Genomic DNA, 19,614 nt, shown 5'->3' on the forward strand with positions numbered 1-19,614 from the left:
TTGTAGAAAAAGCACTAAACGTCCCAGATGGAATTCCACCACAGAAAATTTTCTGTTCTCGCACCAAGAGACGTATTTCTTCCAAATACGATGGTAATGCTTAGACATTACCCCTTTCCTGGCTTGGATCATAGTCGGGATAACTTTGTTAGGGATCATTTTCCTGGCTAGAATCATCCGTTCAACTTCCATGCCGTCAAACGTAGCCGCATTAAGTCCTGAAAGACGATCAGGCCCTGTTGCAGAAGTTCCTCGCGAAGAGGTAGAGGCCACGGATCTTCGAGGAGCATCTCCAGAAGGTCCGCGAACCAGGCCCTTCTTGGCCAGTCCGGAGCAATTAGAATTGCTTGAACCTTTTCCCTTTTTATTCTTTTTAGAATTCTTGGGATCAGAGGAAGTGCCGAAAACACGTACACCATCTGATAGACCCATGGAGTCGTCAGGGCGTCTACCACCCCCGCCTGTGGGTCTCTCGACCTGGAACAATACAGCTTGAGCGTCTTGTTGAGACGAGAGGCCATCATGTTGATTTGTGGATATCCCTATCGACTTGTCAAGCACCTGAACACTTCCGGGTGAAGGCCCCACTCCCCCGGGTGCAGGTCATGTCTGCTGAGGAAGTCTACTTCCCAGTTGTATTCTCCCGGAATGAAGACCGCTGACAACACCACAGCGTTTCTCTCTGCCCAGAGGAGAATTCTTGACACCTCTGACATTTCTGCTCTGCTTTTCGTTCCGACCTGTCGGTTTATGTACGTTACTTCCGTCACTGAATGGCCCGATCTTGAAGATGTGAGGCCTGCAGAAGGGCGTTGTATACGGCCCTGAGTTCCAGAATGTTGATTGGAAGGACAACTTCCTGACTTGACCATCTTCCTTGAAACTGCATCCCCTGAGTGACTGTTACCCAACACCTGAGGCTTGCGTCTGTGGTTCGCAGAATCCAGTTCTGAATTCCGAACCTCCGACCCGCGACGAGGTGAGAAGTCTGTAGCCACGACAGAAGGGAGATCCTGGTTTTTGGCGACAGATGGATCCTCTGGTGCATGTGAAGATGCGATCCGGACCATTTGTCCAACAGATCAAGCTGGAAGGGTCTTGCATGAAACCTTCCATATTGAAGAGCCTCGGAAGAGGCCACCATATTCCCCAGAAGGCGAATGCACAGATGAACCGATACACGGGTTGGCTTCAGGACATCCCAAACCATCGACTGGATTACTAATGCCTTCTCCAACGGAAGGAACACCTTCTGCGACTCCGTATCCAGTATCATTCCTAGGAATGGAAGCCTCCTTATTTGCTCTAGGTGAGATTTCCGGAAGGTTCAGAATCCACCCATGATCCTGGAGAAGTTTGGTTAAGAGAGCAATGCTGTCCAGCATCCTTTCCCTGGATGGTGCTTTTAATCAGGAGATCGTCCAAGTACGGAATTATGTTCACTCCCTGTTTACAGAGTAGAAACATCATCTCTGCCATCACCTTGGTGAACACCCTCGTGTCAGGTCTGTAACTGTGTCTGTACCCGGAGGGGGCACTAGTGGGTCAGTGGTGGTGTGGTGGAGGAAACAAGGAGGCTGTAGAAGATTCCTGCGCATGTGCGCAATGATATTTATTTAGCACACAGATGTATGAATAGTCACTGAAGCACAATAACAATACTGATGGTTTGAGCAGAGAAGCTGACAGGTATAACAGTCACAGGTGATGACCTGTAAACCAGTGAAATTAATAACAGTGATGACCGGCCTGGAAGCCGATGGCAAACATCGATGATCGACTTGGAAGTCAATGGTAACAGGATACAATATGCAGACAATAGTAATGTAGCTGATAACAGTGAACACAGGCAATAGTAACTCCGGAGATTAGTCTGGAAACCAACAGCAATAGATTCACATAGTCTGTATATATGCAAAAGTCCACAAAGCCAAGCAAGGCCAGTTTGTAATTGCAAGCTGGTTGTTTTAAGTGCCAGATGGAATAGCACAGTGCTGAACGCAGACATAGGCGTGCGCAGGGGGGGTGCCTGGTGCGTACAGGCACCCCCTAATGTCTGTCACCCCCTCACACACACCTGCTGCTGCTACAGTATCGGCGATCGCAGAGTGTGCTCATTTGTGTTCTCCCGCCCATTGCGCCCGCCACCCCCTCCGCTCAGTCTGGCTGTCATTCATTTGTATGGTGCAGCAGCACTGACGTAATCCTACTCCCAGTTCCTCTAACCTGTGGGATGTGTCGTGATGATGTCATGCCGCGTGCATGCACGCTCATGCTCCCACCCACGCTCTCCCTCTCATCATGTGCCAACGCCACCGAATACAGCGTTTCTCTTGGAGGAGGACAAGTTCAAATTCAATATCAATATATATTTTGAGAGATTAGGATATAATCTTAAATAATAAAATATACAAATGTAACATATATTAAACAGATATATACATTAAACAGATATATATATTAAACAGATATATATATATATATATATATACACACACACACACACACTGCTCAAAAAAATAAAGGGAACACTTAAACAACACAATGTTACTCCAAGTCAACTACACTTCTGTGAAATCAAACTGTCCACTTAGGAAGCAACACTGATTGACAATCAATTTCACATGCTGTTGTGCAAATGGAATAGACAACAGGTGGAAATTATAGGCAATTAGCAAGACACCCCCAATAAAGGAGTTGTTCTGCAGGTGGTGACCACAGACCACTTCTCAGCTCCTATGCTTTCTGGCTGATGTTTTTGGTCACTTTTGAAAGCTGGCGGTGCTTTCACTCTAGTGGTAGCATGAGACGGAGTCTACAACCCACACAAGTGGCTCAGGTAGTGCAGCTCATCCAGGATGGCACATCAATGTGAACTGTGGCAAGAAGGTTTGCTGTGTCTGCCAGCGTAGTGTCCAGAGCATGGAGGCGCTACCAGGAGACAGGCAAGTACATCAGGAGAAATGGAGGAGGCCGCAGGAGGGCAACAACCCAGCAGGACCACTACCTCCGCCTTTGTGCAAGGAGGAACAGCAGGAGCACTGCCAGAGCCCTGCAAAATGATCTCCAGCAAGCCACAAATGTGCATGTGTCTACTCAAATGATCAGAAACAGGCTCCATGAGGGTGGTATGAGGGCTCGACGTCCACAGGTGGGGGTTGTGCTTACAGTCCAACACCGTGCAGGACGTTTGGCATTTGCCAGAGAACACCAAGATTGGCAAATTCGGCACTGGCGCCCTGTGCTCTTCACAGATGAAAGCAGGTTCTCACTGAGCAAATGTGACAGACGTGACAGAGTCTGGAGACTCCAAGGAGAACGTTCTACTGCCTGCAACATCTTCCAGCATGACCGGTTTGGCAGTGGGTCAGTAATGGTGTGGGGTGGTATTTCTTTGGGGGGCCGCACAGCCCTCCATGTGCTCGCCAGAGGTAGCCTGACTGCCATTAGATACTGAGATGAGATCCTCAGACCCCTTGTGAGACCATATGCTGGTGCAGTTGGCCCTGGGTTCCTCCTAATGCAAGACAATGCTAGACCTCATGTGGCTGGAGTGTGTCAGCAGTTCCTGCAAGACGAAGGCATTGATGCTATGGACTGGCCCGCCCGTTCCCCAGACCTGATTCCAATTGAGCACATCTGGGACATCATGTCTCATTCCATCCACCAATGCCACGTTGCACCACAGACTGTCCATGAGTTGGCGGATGCTTTAGTCTAGGTCTGGGAGGAGATTCCTCAGTAGACCATCCGCCATCTCATCAGGAGCATGCCCAGGCGTTGTAGGGAGGTCATAAAGGCACGTGGAGGCCACACACACTACTGAGCCTCATTTTTACTTGTTTTAAGGACATTACATCAAAGTTGGATCAGCCTGTAGTGTGTTTTTCCACTTTAATTTTGAGTGTGACTCCAAATCCAGACCTCCGTGGGTTAATAAATTTGATTTCCATTGATAATTTTTGTGTGATTTTGTTGTCAGCACATTCAACTATGTAAAGAACAAAGTATTTAATAAGAATAATTTATTCATTCAGATCTAGGATGTGTTACTTTAGTGTTCCCTTTTTTTGAGCAGTGTATATATACTGTATATCTGTGCATCAATTAACTATATTATTTAGTTTGCATTGAGTGCCAATATGTGGTGGTAGACACGTCTGATAGGTGGTGTTAGACACGCCCAGTAGGTGGTGTTAGACATGCCCAATAGGCGGTGCTAAACACGCCCTTCTAAACGTGCACCCCCTAATAAAATGTCCTGAGCACGCCTATGAACGCAGATAAACAACACACAGGTGAGGATGGTAAGTAGCACCTGGAGAGAGTATCTTACTGCATGCAGAGGTGCAAGAGAAGAGAGAAATACAATGTCTCTTTGTTGGCGCACAAGAGAAATAATTACAAATTTACTTTTATCATATTCATTAAGAGTATCCAAGCACAAAATAAAGACCATAAAATATGACAAAAATATACTTAGTGAATAAAAAAGTGCTCAATAAAGTGGAATTTAAAACAAAGGCTCGCTACCTGTGTTTGTATCTTTATTTATCAAATAATTTAAATATATTGCTGCAGATCAGGGTCCAAATAACAGTGTCTGATTGAACAGTTAATTATGGAAGAAGAGAGTATTATCAGCCATCAGCTATACATTCCGTTATCACCCCAAGATTGGTTATTCAATATTCCACATATTGTGTATCAGTAAGTATTGTAATCTACCTGGTGATTTATAAGAGAAGCTATTTGGGTAATTCTCTTATTGGTTCTCAGAGATGGCTTCCAATACTGCAGCACTGTATGCTCTATACTTCTTATTAATAAATACTGAAATACATCAACATAGTCACTGAATGACCACTCTTATTGTGCTATCTGTAATGATTGATCCTTTATAGGTTCTTTAATATGTTGTTACTTCCGCAGTGGCTATAGTGATTGCAAATTGATAAAGTTGTGGTTATTAGAGTCACTGAATATATTTATTGCAATTCAATTCAATTCTCATGAGCTCACTGAGCTACTATAAATTTTATTTATTGCTCTTAGCTCCAACTATTATATGGAGCAAGTGAGAATTTGTGCTATATGTAGCAATTAATGCTTTGCCTGCTCTTTAATGCATCGTCTACTCAGCAATCACCATACATAGGCCCTCATTCCGAGTTGTTCGCTCACTAGCTGCTTTTAGCAGCATTGCATACGCTAAGCCGCCGCCCTCTGGGAGTGTATCTTAGCTTAGCAAAATTGCGAGCGAAAGATTCGCAGAATTGCGAAAAGAAATTTCTTAGCAGTTTCTGAGTAGCTCCAGACTTACTCAGCCATTGCGATCAGTTCAGTCAGTTTTGTTCCTGGTTTGACGTCACAAACACACCCAGCGTTCGCCCAGACACTCCCCCGTTTCTTCAGACACTCCCGCGTTTTTCCCAAAAACGCAAGCGTTTTTTCACAACGCCCAGAAAACGGCCAGTTTCCGCCCAGAAACACCCACTTCCTGTCAATCACACTACGATCACCAGAACGATGAAAAATCCTCGTTATGCCGTGAGTAAAATACCTAACTTTTGTGTAAAATAACTAACCGCATGCGCTCTGCGAACCTTGCGCATGCGCAGTAAGCGACTAATCGCAATATAGCGAAAATCGGCAACGAGCGAACAACTCGGAATGACCACCATATTACAGGTGGAGCTGCAGCCTTGTGCGTTCTCTAGCTGCTATTGGCAGTATATCCATCCAGATAGTATTATACTGAATTCATTCATATAAGTAGATTATTAATATTAAGAGTTGGTACTTTCTGTAATGATTGAGTCTTCATATGCTCCTTAGTATGTCTTCTGTTCGGTGATAGATATATTTGCTACAAGTACATACAAATGTAGCTATATGAATGGATTCCCTGAGTGCACAAACTGTAGCTGCTACAAATAGATACAAATGTAGCTATTAGATATATTCACTGAGCGCACACACACACATACACACACACACACACACACACACAAACACCAGCACATCCATATAATGCCAAAAGTAGAAAAAGAGATATACATGACCAGAAAGCAAAGAAGTCACGACATAAGTGGCAATGAATCCAGCAGCATATGCTCATGTTGAAAGTAGATGAAGCAGCCTCATCTTAAACGGTTAAGGCCCATACACATTAGACGATGTTGCTCTGTGAGCGACATCGTCTAACGTTTCCCCCTCCCGGGCCGGCCGGTCGGCGGCCGCCTGTACGCACTGAGCGATATGACCGCTCATATCGCTCAGTGACGTCACCCCCCGCCAGCCCTGCATGAAAGTCGTGGACGACAGTCCACATCCTTCATGCATGCCCTACCGACAGCGACGATCGTTGCCGACCCGCGGGGCCGCGCATCGGTCGTCGCTGGCGGCATACACACTTGACGATAAAATGAGCGACGTCGCTCAAGGAGGGGGAAAATGAGCGACGTCGCTCATTTTATCGTTAAGTGTGTATGGACCTTTAGTCAGTCTATAGAGACAGATATTCCTTGTTTATTTTATTTTAACTGGTTACCAAAAAACAAACAAAAAAATGCTTCTGGCTTACTTTTCCCTCTGCGTTGAGCTGTCTGCAGCACTCATTCAGAGTTGATCACACATAGCAACTTTTTGCTACCTGTACGATCAACTCGACGCCGCCTATGGGGGAGGGCTTTTTTGCATAGCAAGGCTGCGAACGCTTGTGCAGCCCTGCTATGCAAAAAAAAAAATTGTGTAGAAGTAGACCAGGGTAAGAGTTACTTACCCTGTGCGATTGATCCAGCGATGCAGGTCCCGGAATGGACGTCAGACATCCGCCCTACAAACGCCTGGACATGTCTGCGTTGGACTCACCACTCCAAGAAAATGGTGAGTTGCCGCCCCAGAACGCCTGCCTGCTGTCAATCTTCTTGCGATCGCGTCAGCGATCACTTTCTTCGTTCTCCTGGTCGTTGTCCGGTGCCAGCCGTCGCTGGGCAACGACGCGCGTGCGCACTGCAGCCACCGTGCAGGCGCAGAACAACCCGTTCGCACCGCTGTGACAAACAGCAGCGTGCGAGCGGCTCGGAATTACCCCCTTTATCCATTGCCATGTGCTTGGCTGCACATTCACAGTTCACAGGTTGAGCGGCCACTGAGAGCCGTCACAGACTTTCATTCATGCATCCATTCCAAGCACCGCAGTTACACTGGGTGGCCGCTGGCAGCCCAGCAGAGTAGTGCGGCACTGCCACTATGATGGCTTTTAGTGCCTGCTACTGCAGCGCCACATATCAGTGATTAATCACCGATCTGATCTGTGGCGGGGGGCCCTTTCAGGTACGGGGGCCCAGGGATTCTTACCCCCTGAGCCCCCCCTTAATCCGGCTCTGTCTGCAGCAAGTCTAAAGACCACCTGTACATACAGCACTATGCTCGGATACTGTATACTATCAGATATATCGGCAATCGGCTGTGCTGCAGGGCTGACATACTATATCTGAACAACGTCGTTTAGACCATTGAGGGTATACACCCTCAATATATTGGTGAGTGTATACTCACCTTAAGTTTAGAAGAAAGAAGAATTAGTCTTACAGAAATATTAATAAATTAGACTATATAAAAGCCAATAATGTTAAAAAGCCTCTTATTGTGAAATATTTAAAAATAGAAGTGTACAATAGTGATAATAAAGGAGGGAGAAGCAAATAAACAATAATTGTGATATTAAAAGAACCATATTGTATCCCTGTGTGTGCGCAATATCCCTTTATATTAAAAAAAAAAACTTCTTTCCGGTAACAATGACCTTCATAGGGATTTGTTATACAGTATATGTTGTCATATTATTACACTACTAAAGTATCTCCGTTCCGCAAGAATACTGGTCTCCTATGTATCATTTGAATGTTATCTAGTGCCTCCTGGACCTTTTCTGAATGGTACTTATAATAAGTTCTTGTGCTACTGACCAATGTTACTGTACTGTACAATATAAGGTAACTGTGCTATTTAGTGCACTTGATAATTCTAGATGTATCAGCTGCTGGTAGATATCACCCTATAAATTTGGTGCTACCAATAGGCGCTGAATCTTTTTATTGTATCCCTTAATGGCGTTTATTGCTAGCATATAATAGGCCCAATAAGTTATGTAGCAGTATAGAAAAAAATAGAATAGAAAATGATTGACTAATATTATATAGCAGTAGTAGCCTTAATTGTGATAAACAGGTCTGCATCTGGCAGTTATCGTCCAATAGCTGTGAATTTCCACAAAAGGAACGCTGATCACATTTTATAACGTACCCTCTATAAATCCTGCTGCTGGCAAATAATAAGATTTTAAACCTACCGGTAAATATTTTTCTCGAAGTCCGTAGAGGATGCTGGGGACTCCGTAAGGACCATGGGGATAGACGGGCTCCGCAGGAGACATGGGCACTTTAAGAAAGACTTTAGGTCTGGGTGTGCACTGGCTTCTCCCTCTATGCCCCTCCTCTAGACCTCAGTTAGAGAAACTGTGCCCAGAGGAGATGGACAGTACGAAGAAAGGATTTTTGTTAATCCAAGGGCAAGATTCATACTAGCCACACCAATCACGCCGTATAACTTGTGTATCAAGTAAACAGTTAACAGTATGAAAAAAAATAAGATTTTACTCACCGGTAAATCTATTTCTCGTAGTCCGTAGTGGATGCTGGGAACTCCGTAAGGACCATGGGGAATAGCGGGCTCCGAAGGAGGCTGGGCACTCTAGAAAGATTTATGACTACCTGGTGTGCACTGGCTCCTCCCACTATGACCCTCCTCCAAGCCTCAGTTAGGACACTGTGCCCGGACGAGCTGACATAATAAGGAAGGATTTTGAATCCCGGGTAAGACTCATACCAGCCACACCAATCACACCGTACAACTCGTGACACTATATCCAGTTTGACAGTATGAAAACAACTGAGCCTCTCAACAGATGGATCAATAATAACCCTTTAGTTAGCAATAACTATTTACAAGTATTGCAGACAATCCGCACTTGGGATGGGCGCCCAGCATCCACTACGGACTACGAGAAATAGATTTACCGGTGAGTAAAATCTTATTTTCTCTAACGTCCTTGTGGATGCTGGGAACTCCGTAAGGACCATGGGGATTATACCAAAGCTCCCAAACGGGTGGGAGAGTGCGGATGACTCTGCAGCACCGAATGAGAGAACTCAAGGTCCTCCTCAGCCAGGGTATCCAATTTGTAGAATTTTGCAAACGTGTTTGCCCCTGACCAAGTAACAGCTCGGCAAAGTTGTAAAGCCGAGACCCCTCGGGCAGCCGCCCAAGATGAGCCCTCCTTCCCTGTGGAATGGGCTTTCACTGATTTAGGATGCGGCAGTCCAGCCGCAGAATGCTTCTGCTGAATCGTGTCACAGATCCAGCGAGCGATAGTCTGCTTAGAAGCAGGAGCACCCAGCCTGTTGGGTGCATACAGGATAAATAGCGAGTCAATTTTCCTGACTCTAGCCGTCCTGGAAACATAATTTTTCAAGGCCCTGACTACGTCCAGTAACTTGGAATCCTCCAAGTCCCTAGCAGCCGCAGGCACCACAATAGGTTGGTTCAAGTGAAAAACTGATACCACCTTAAGGAGAAACTGGGGACGAGTCCTCAATTCTGCCCTATCCATATGGAAAATCAGATAAGGACTTTTATATAACAAAGCCGCCAATTCTGATACACGCCTGGCCGAAACCAAGGCCAATAACATGACCACTTTCAAAGTGAGATATTTTAGATCCATGGTTTTTAGTGGTTCAAACCAATGTGATTTTTAAGAAACTCAACACCACGTTGAGATCCCAAGGTGCCACTGGAGGCACAACTGGGGGCTGAATATGCAGCACTCCTTTTACAATGTCTGAACTTCAGGTACTGAAGCTAATTTTTTCTGGAAGAAAATCGACAGAGCCGAGATCTGTATCTTAATGGAGCCTAATTTTAGGCCCATAGACACTCCTGCTTGTAGGAAATGCAGAAATCGACCTAGTTGAAATTCCTCTGTTGGGGCCTTTTTGGCCTCACACCAAGCAACATATTTCCGCCATATGCGGTGATAATGTTTTGCAGTAACATCTTTCCTGGCTTGAATCCGCGTAGGAATGACTTCCTCCGGAATGCCCTTTTCCTTTAGGATCCGGCGTTCAACCGCCATGCCATCAAAACGTAGCCGCGGTAAGTCTTGGAACAGACAGGGCCCCTGCTGCAGCAGGTCCTGTCTGAGCGGCAGAGGCCATGGGTCCTCTGATATATAGTTTCTAGAAGTTCTGGGTACCAGGCTCTTCTTGGCCAATCCGGAACCACGAGTATCGTTCTTACTCCTCGCCTTCTTATTATTCTCAGTACCTTTGGTATGAGAGGCAGAGGGGGGAACACATAAACCGACTGGTACACCCACGGTGTTACCAGAGCGTCCACAGCTATCGCCTGAAGGTCCCTTGACCTGGCGCAATATCTTTTATAGCTTTTTGTTGAGGCGGGACGCCTGTGGCCTTTCCCAATGGTGTACAATCCTTTGGAAGACTTCTGGATGAAGTCCCCACACTCTCGGGTGGAAGTCGTGTCTGCTGAGAAGGTCTGCTTCCCAGTAGTCCACTCCGGGAATGAACACTGCTGACAGTGCTAACACATGATTTTCCGCCCATCGGAGAATCCTTGTGGCTTCTGCCATCGCCATCCTGCTTCTTGTGCCGCCCTGTTGGTTTACATGGGCGACTGCCGTGATGTTGCCTGATTGGATCAGGACCGGCTGGTTTTGAAGCAGAGGCCTTGCCTGACCCAGGGCATTGTAAATGGCCCTCTGTTCCAGAATATTTATGTAGGGAAGTCACCTGACTTGACCAAAGTCCCTGGAAGGTTCTTCCCTGTGTGACTGCCCCCCAGCCTCAAAGGCTGGCATCCATGGTCACTAGGACCTAGTCCTGTATGTCGAACCTGCGGCCCTCTTGAAGATGGGCACTCTGCAGCCACTACAGTAGAGATACCCTGGTCCTTGGAGACAGGGTTATCAGCCTAATGCATCTGAAGATGCGACCCGGACCACTTGTCTAACAGGTCCCCCTGAAAAGTTCTTGCATGGAACCTGCCGAATGGGATTGCTTCGTAGGAAGCTATTATTTTTCCCAGGACTCGCGTGCAATGATGCACCGATAACTGTTTTGGCTTCAGGAGGTCTCTGACTAGAGATGACAGCTCCTTGGCTTTCTCCTCCTGGAGAAACACTTATTTCTGGTCTGTGTCCAGAACCATCCCCAGGAACAGTAGACGTGTCGTAGGAACCAGCTGTGACTCTGGACTGTTTAGAATCCAACCGTGCTGTTGTAGCACTTTCCAAAATAGTGCTACCCCGACTAGCAACTGCTCCTTGGACCTCGCCCTTATAAGGAGATTGTCCAAGTACGGGATAATTAAAAACTCCCCTTTTCGAAGGAGTATCCTCATTCCGGCCATTACCATGGTAACACCCTCGGTGCCATGTACAGTCCAAACGGCAGAGTCTGGACTTGGTAATGGTAACCCTGTACCACAATCTGAGGTACTCCTGGCGAGGATAGTAAATAGGGACATGCAGGTAAGCATCCTTGATGTCCCGGGATACCATGTAATCCCCCTCGTCCAGGCTTGCAATAACCGCCCTGAGCGATTCCATCTTGAACTTGAATTTTTTATGTATGTGTTCAAGGATTTAAAATATAAAAAAGGGTCACACCGAACCATGCGGTTTCGGTACCCCAAAACCGTGTGGAATAGTAACCCCGTCCTTGTTGGAGTAGGGGCACCTTAAGTATTACCTGCTGGGAATACAGCTTATTAATTGCCTCTAGCACAGCCTCCCTGCCTGAGGGAGTTGTCGGCAAGGCATATTTGAGGAAACGGCGGGGGGAAGACATATCGAATTCCAGCTTGTACCCCTGAAATACTACTTGAATGAAACAGGGATCCACCTGTGAGCGAGCCCACTGATCGCTGAAATTTTTGAGACGGCCCCCCACCGTACCTGGCTACACCTGTGGAGCCCCCGCGTCATGCTGTGGACTCAGAGGAAGCGAGAGAAGAATTATGATTCTGGGAACAGGCTGACTGGTGCAGCTTTTTCCCTCTTCCCTTGTCTATGTACAGAAAGGAAGCGCCTTTGACCCGCTTGCTTTTCTGAAGCCGAAAGGACTGTACCTGATAATACAGTGCTTTCTTAGTCTGTGAGGAAAATTGAGGTAAAAATATTTCTTCCCAGCTGTTGCTGCGGATACGAGGTCCCAGAGACCATCCCCAAATAATTAAGGGCAGCATCACCTGTCCAGTGACCGGTCTCTAATACCCTCCTGACAGAATGGACATTACATTCATTTTGGATGCCAGCCGGCAAAATATCCCTCTGTGCATCCCTCATATATAAGACGACGTCTTTAATATGTTCTCATGTTAGCAAACTAGTATGTTTGACAGGGTCACCGACCACGCTGCAGCAGCACGCTCTGCAGGTTTCAGTCTAGTACCTGAGTGTGTAAATACAGACTTCAGGATAGCCTCCTGCTTTTTATCAACAGGTACCTTCAAAGTGGCCGTTCCTAAAACGGCAGTGCCAAACCTATTTTGACAACCGTGTGAGCGCCTTATCCACCTTAGGGGATATCTTCCAGCGTAACTTATCCTCTGGCGGGAAAAGGTACGCCATCAGTAACTTTTTAGAAATTACCAGTTTCTTATCAGGGGGAACCCACGCTTTTCACACACTTCATTCATTCATCTGATGGGGGAACAAAACACTGCCTGCTTTTTCTCCCCAAACATAAAAACCCATTTTTAGAGGTTAATGTCAGAAATGTGTAACACATTTTTTATTGCCGGGATCAAGTCACGGATGTTCCTAGTGGATTGTGTATATGTCTCAACCTTGTCGACACTGGAGTCAGACTCCGTGTCGACATCTGTGTCTGCCATCTGAATGAGCGGGCGTTTTTGAGCCCCTGATGGCCTTTGAGACGCCTGGGCAGGCGCGGACTGAGAAGCCGGCTGTCCCACAGCTGTTACGTCATCCACCCTTTTATGTAAGGAGTTGACACTGTCGGTTAATACCTTTTACCTAACCATCCACTCTGGTGTCGGCCCCACAGGGGACGACATCACATTTATCGGCATCTGCTCCGTCACTATATAAGCCTCCTCCTCAAACATGTCGACACAGCTGTACCGACACACCGCACACACACAGGGAATGCTCTGACTGAGGACAGGACCCACAAAGCCCTTTGGGGAGACAGAGAGAGAGTATGCCAGCACACACCAGAGCGCTATATAATGTGGGGATTAACACTATAACTGAGTGAATTTTCCTCCATAGCTGCTTGTATATACAATATTGCGCCTAAATTTAGTGCCCCCCCTCTCTTTTTAACCCTTTGAGCCTGAAAACTACAGGGGAGAGCCTGGGGAGCTTTCTTCCAGTTGCACTGTGAAGAGAAAATGGCGCCAGTGTGTCTGAGGGAGATAGCTCCGCCCCTTTTCCGCGGCCTATTCTCCCGCATTTTTATGGATTCTGGCAGGGGTTAAAATACATCCATATAGCCCTGGGGGTTATATGTGATGTATGTTTGCCAGCCAAGGTGTTTTTATTGCTGCTCAGGGCGCCGGCGCCCCCCCCCCCCCCCAGTGCCCTGCACCCTCAGTGACTGCAGTGTGAGGTGTGTATGAGGAGCAATGGCGCACAGCTGCAGTGCTGTGCGCTACCTTGGTGAAGACTGATGTCTTCTGCCGCCGATTTTCCGGACCTCTTCTTGCTTCTGGCTCTGTAAGGGGGACGGCGGCGCGGCTCCGGGACCGAACACCAAGGACTGGGCCTGCGGTCGATCCCTCTGGAGCTAATGGTGTCCAGTAGCCTAAGAAGCCCAATCCGGCTGCAAGCAGGCGAGTTCGCTTCTTCTCCCCTTAGTCCCTCGCTGCAGTGAGCCTGTTGCCAGCAGGTCTCACTGAAAATAAAAAACCTAATTCTATACTTTCTTTCTAGAGGCTCAGGAGAGCCCCTAGTGTGCATCCAACCTCGGCCGGGCACAAGATCTAACTGAGGCTTGGAGGAGGGTCATAGTGGGAGGAGCCAGTGCACACCAGGTAGTCATAAATCTTTCTAGAGTGCCCAGCCTCCTTCGGAGCCCGCTATTCCCCATGGTCCTTACGGAGTTCCCAGCATCCACTAGGACGTTAGAGAAATAACGTAGCATCAGTCCAACCTGATGGAACTATAACATAACCCATATGTAAGCAAAACTATATACAAGTCTCTCAGAAGTAGTCTGCACTTGGGACGGGCGCCCAGCATCCTCTACGGACTATGAGAAAAAGATTTACCGGTAGGTTTAAAATCTTATTTTCTCTAACGTCCTAGAGGATGCTGGGGACTCCGTAAGGACCATGGGGATTATACCAAAGCTCCCAAACGGGCGGGAGAGTGCGGATGACTCTCTGCAGCACCGATTGAGCAAACAGGAGGTCCTCCTCAGCCAGGGTATCAAACTTATAGAACTTTGCAAAGGCGTTTGACCCCGACCAAGTAGCAGCTCGGCACAGCTGTAGTGCCGAGACGCCTCGGGCAGCTGCCCAAGACGAGCCCACCTTCCTAGTGGAATGGGCCTTAACCGATTTCAGTAACGGCAATCCTGCCGTAGAATGCGCCTGCTGAATCGTGTTACAGATCCAGCGAGCAATAGTCTGCTTTGAAGCAGGGCCGCCAACCTTGTTGGCTGCATACAGGACAAACAGTGCTTCTGTTTTTCTGATCCTAGCCGTTCTGGCCACGTAAATTTTCAAAGCCCTGACCACATCCAGGGACTCGGAATCCTCCAAGTCACGTGTAGCCACAAGCACGACAACAGGTTGATTCATATGAAAGGATGAGACCACCTTAGGTAGGAATTGAGGACGGGTCCGCAATTCTGCTCTATCCATATGGAAAACCAGATAGGGGCTTTTGTGTGATAAAGCCGCCAATTCCGAAACTCGCCTAGCCGAAGCCAAGGCTAAAAACATGACCACCTTCCAAGTGAGATATTTCAACTCCACTGTTTTAAGTGGTTCAAACCAATGTGACTTAAGGAAACTTAACACAACGTTAAGGTCCCAAGGCGCCACCGGAGGTACAAAAGGAGGCTGAATATGCAGCACTCCCTTCACAAAAGTCTGTACTTCAGGTAAAGAGGCCAATTCCTTTTGAAAGAAAATGGATAAGGCCGAAATTTGAACTTTAATAAAGCCTAATTTTAGGCCCAAATTCACTCCTGACTATAGGAAGTGAATGAAACGGCCCAGCTGGAATTCCTCCTTAGGGGCATTCCTGGCCTCACACCAAGCAACATATTTTCGCCATATACGGTGATAATGTTGAGCTGTCACGTCCTTCCTAGCCTTTATCAGCGTAGGAATGACCTCATCCGGAATGCCTTTCTCTGCTAGGATCCGGCGTTCAACCGCCATGCCGTCAAACGCATCCGCGGTAAGTCTTGGAACAGACAGGGCCCATGTTGCAACAAGTCCTGTCTTAGAGGAAGAGGCCACGGGTCCTCTGTTAGCATTTCTTGCAGATCTGGATACCAAGTCCTTCGTGGCCAATCCGGAACAATGAGTATTGTTCTCACTCCTCCTTTTTTACTTATTATTCTCAGCACCTTGGGTATGAGAGGAAGAGGAGGAAATACATAGACCGACTGGAACACCCACGGTGTCACCAGTGCGTCTACAGCCATCGCCTGAGGGTCTCTTGACCTGGCGCAATACCTCTGTAGTTTTTTGTTGAGGCGGGATGCCATCATGTCCACCTGTGGCAGTTCCCACCGACTTGCAATCTGTGCGAAGACTTCCTGATGAAGTCCCCACTCTCCCGGGTGGAGGTCGTGTCTGCTGAGGAAGTCTGCTTCCCAGTTGTCCACTCCCGGGATGAACACTGCTGACCGTGCGCTTACGTGATTTTCCACCCATCGAAGAATTCTGGTGGCTTCTGCCATCGCCACCCTGCTCCTTGTGCCGACTTGTCGGTTTACATGAGCCACTGCTGTGACGTTGTCTGACTGAATCAGAACCGGTTGGTCGCGAAGCAGGGTCTCCGCTTGACGTAGGGCGTTGTATATGGCCCTTAGTTCCAGGATGTTGATGTGAAGGCAAGTCTCCTGACTTGACCACAGACCTTGGAAATTTCTTCCCTGTGTGACTGCTCCCCACCCTCGGAGGCTTGCACCCGTGGTCACCAGGACCCAAGTCCTGAATGCCGAATCTGCGGCCCTCGAGAAGGTGAGTACTCTGCAGCCACCACAGGAGAGCCACCCTGGCCCTGGGGGATAGGGTGATTAACCAATGCATCTGAAGATGTTATCCGGACCACTTGTCCAGTAAGTCCCATTGAAAGGTCCTCGCATGGAACCTGCCGAAAGGGAATGGCCTCGTATGATGCCACCATCTTTCCCAGGACTCGAGTGCAGTGATGCACTGACACCTGTTTTGGTTTTAATAGGTTCCTGACCAGTGTCATGAGTTCCTGAGCTCTCTCTATCGGGAGATAAACCCTTTTCTGGTCTGTGTCTAGAATCATACCTAGGAAAGGCAGACGAGTCGTAGGAACCAACTACGACTTTGGAATATTTAGAATCACTTCCAGAGAAACTGCTACGCTGATCAGCAACTGCTCTCTTGATCTCGCTTTTATGAGGAGATCGTCCAAGTATGGGATAATTGTGACCCCTTGCTTCCGCAGGAGCACCATCATTTCCGCCATTACCTTGGTAAATATTCTCGGAGCCGTGGACAGACCAAACGGCAACGTCTGAAATTGGTAATGACAATCCTGTACCACAAATCTGAGGTACGCCTGATGAGGTGGATAAATGGGGACATGAAGGTATGCATCCTTTATGTCCAGAGACACCATAAAATCCCCCCCTTCCAGGCTTGCGATGACCGATCTCAGCGATTCCATCTTGAACTTGAACCTTTTCAGGTACATGTTCAGGGATTTTAAATTCAATATGGGTCTGACCGATCCGTCCGGTTTCGGGACTACAAACATGGTCGAATAATAACCCCTTCCTTGTTGAAGATACAATTTGTGAATTGCAGTTAACACTATTTCCCTCTCGTGGGGGGAAGCTGGCAGGGCCGATTTGAGGTATCGGTGAGAGGGCATCTCTTCGAATTCCAGCTTGTACCCCTGAGTCACAATATCTATTGCACAGGGATCCAACTGGGAGTGAACCCACTTGTGGCTGAAATTTCGGAGACGTGCCCCCACCGGGCCTAGCTCCGCCTGTGGAGCCCCAGCGTCATGCGGTGGATTTTGTGGAAGCCGGGGAGGACTTCTGTTCCTGGGAACTAGCTGTGTTGTGCAGCTTCTTTCCTCTGCCCCTGCCAAGAAAGGACGCACCTCGGACTTTCTTGTTTTTCTGTGATCGAAAGGACTGCATTTGATAATACGGTGCTCTCTTAGGCTGTGAGGAAACATATGGCAAAAAATGTTACTTTCCAGCAGTAGCTGTGGAGACCAAGTCCGAGAGACCATCCCCAAACAATTCCTTACCCTTGTAAGGTAAAACCTCCATATGCCTTTTTGAGTCGGCATCACCTGTCCATTGCAGAGTCCACAGGACCCTTCTGGCAGAAATTGACATAGCATTTATTCTAGAACCCAGTAGACTAATGTCTCTTTGAGCATCTCTCATATATAGGGCAACGTCTTTAATATGCCCCAAGGTCAACAATATAGTATCCTTGTCTAAGGTATCAATTTCCTCAGATAAGGTTTCCGTCCATGCTGCTACAGCCCTACACACCCAGGCAGACGCGATCGCCGGCCTCAGTAAGGTACCCGAATGTGTATAAATGGACTTCAGGGTAACCTCCTGTTTGCGATCCGCAGCATCTTTAAGGGTAGCCGTATCCTGTGACGGCAGGGCTACCTTCTTGGATAAGCGTGTTAAAGCTTTGTCCACCTTAGGGGAGGATTCCCAGCGTAACCTGTCCGTTGGCGGGAAAGGATACGCCATAAGAATCCTTTTGGAGATCTGCAGTTTTTTATCTGGAGATTCCCAAGCCTTTTCACATATAGCTCGTGTGAGGGGGTAAAGGTTACCTCCGGCTTCTTTTCCCCATACATATGTACCCTCTTGTCAGGGACTGGGGTTTCCTCTGTGATGTGCAACACATCCTTAATTGCTATAATCATATAACGGATGGATTTAGCCAATTTAGGCTGTAACTTTGCATCATCGTAATCGACACTGAAATCAGAATCCATGTCGGTATCTGTGTCAACAATTTGGGATAGTGGGCGCTTCTGAGACCCTGACGGCCTCTGCGACATAGGATCAGGCACGGGTTGAGACCCTGACTGTCCTGAGGCTTCAGCTTTTTCTAACCTTTTATGCAAGGAATTAACATTATCATTTAAAACCTTCCACATATCCATCCAATCAAGTGTCGGCGCCGTCGGCGGAGACACCACATTCATTTGCTCCCGCTCTGCTTCCACATAGCCTTCCTCGTCAAACATGTCGACACAAGCGTACCGACACACCACACACAGAGGGAATGCCCTTTTTGAAGACAGTTCCCCCACAAGGCCCTTTGGAGAGACAGAGAGAGAGTATGCCAGCACACACCCCAGCACTATAACCCAGGAATAACACAGTAACTTAATGTTAACCCAGTAGCTGCTGTTTATATTGATTTTTGCGCCTAATTATGTGCCCCCCCCCTCTCTGTTTACCCTCTTCTACCGTGTATCTGCAGGGGAGAGCCTGGGGAGCTTCCTCTCAGCGGAGCTGTGGAGAAAAAATGGCGCTGGTGAGTGCTGAGGAAGAAGCCCAGCCCCCTCAGCGGCGGGCTTCAGTCCCGCTTAAATGTACAATTTTTGGCGGGGGCTCATACATATATACAGTGCCCAACTGCATATATGTTAAACTTTTGCCAAAAGAGGTCCCAATTGCTGCCCAGGGAGCCCCCCCCTGCGCCCTGCACCCTTACAGTGACCGGAGTATGTGAGGTGTGTGGGAGCAATGGCGCACAACTGCAGTGCTGTGCGTTACCTCAGTGAAGAACGGAGTCTTCTGCCGCCGATTTGAAGTCTTCTTGCTTCTCATACTCACCCGGCTTCTGTCTTCCGGCTCTGCGAGGGGGACGGCGGCGCGGCTCTGGGATCGGACGGCGAGGGTGAGATCCTGCGTACGATCCCTCTGGAGATAATGGTGTCCAGTAGCCTAAGAAGCAGGACCTAGCTTCAGAGAGTAGGGCTGCTTCTCTCCCCTCTGTCCCACGATGCAGGGAGTCTGTTGCCAGCAGAGCTCCCTGAAAATAAAAAAACCTAACAAAATACTTTCTCTCAGCAAACTCAGGAGAGCTCACTGAAAAGCACCCAGCTCGTCTGGGCACAGTATCAAACTGGGGTCTGGAGGAGGTGCATAGAGGGAGGAGCCAGAGCACACCAGAACCTAAATTCTTTCTTAAAGTGCTCATGTCTCCTGCGGAGCCCGTCTATCCCCCATGGTCCTTACGGAGTCCCCAGCATCCACTAGGATGTTAGAGAAAAATGCACTAGAA

The 19,614-nt window shown here is 47.8% G+C and overlaps 1 protein-coding gene across 1 annotated transcript in view; it reads right to left on the bottom strand.

Moving 5' to 3' along the window:
* WASHC4 (WASH complex subunit 4) overlaps positions 1-19,614 on the bottom strand; it is a 209,637-nt gene that overhangs the window by 142,649 nt on the left and 47,374 nt on the right. The window lies entirely within an intron of this gene.

Source organism: Pseudophryne corroboree, chromosome 6, assembly GCF_028390025.1.
Source record: "Pseudophryne corroboree isolate aPseCor3 chromosome 6, aPseCor3.hap2, whole genome shotgun sequence".
NCBI classification, from domain to species: Eukaryota; Metazoa; Chordata; class Amphibia; order Anura; family Myobatrachidae; genus Pseudophryne; species Pseudophryne corroboree.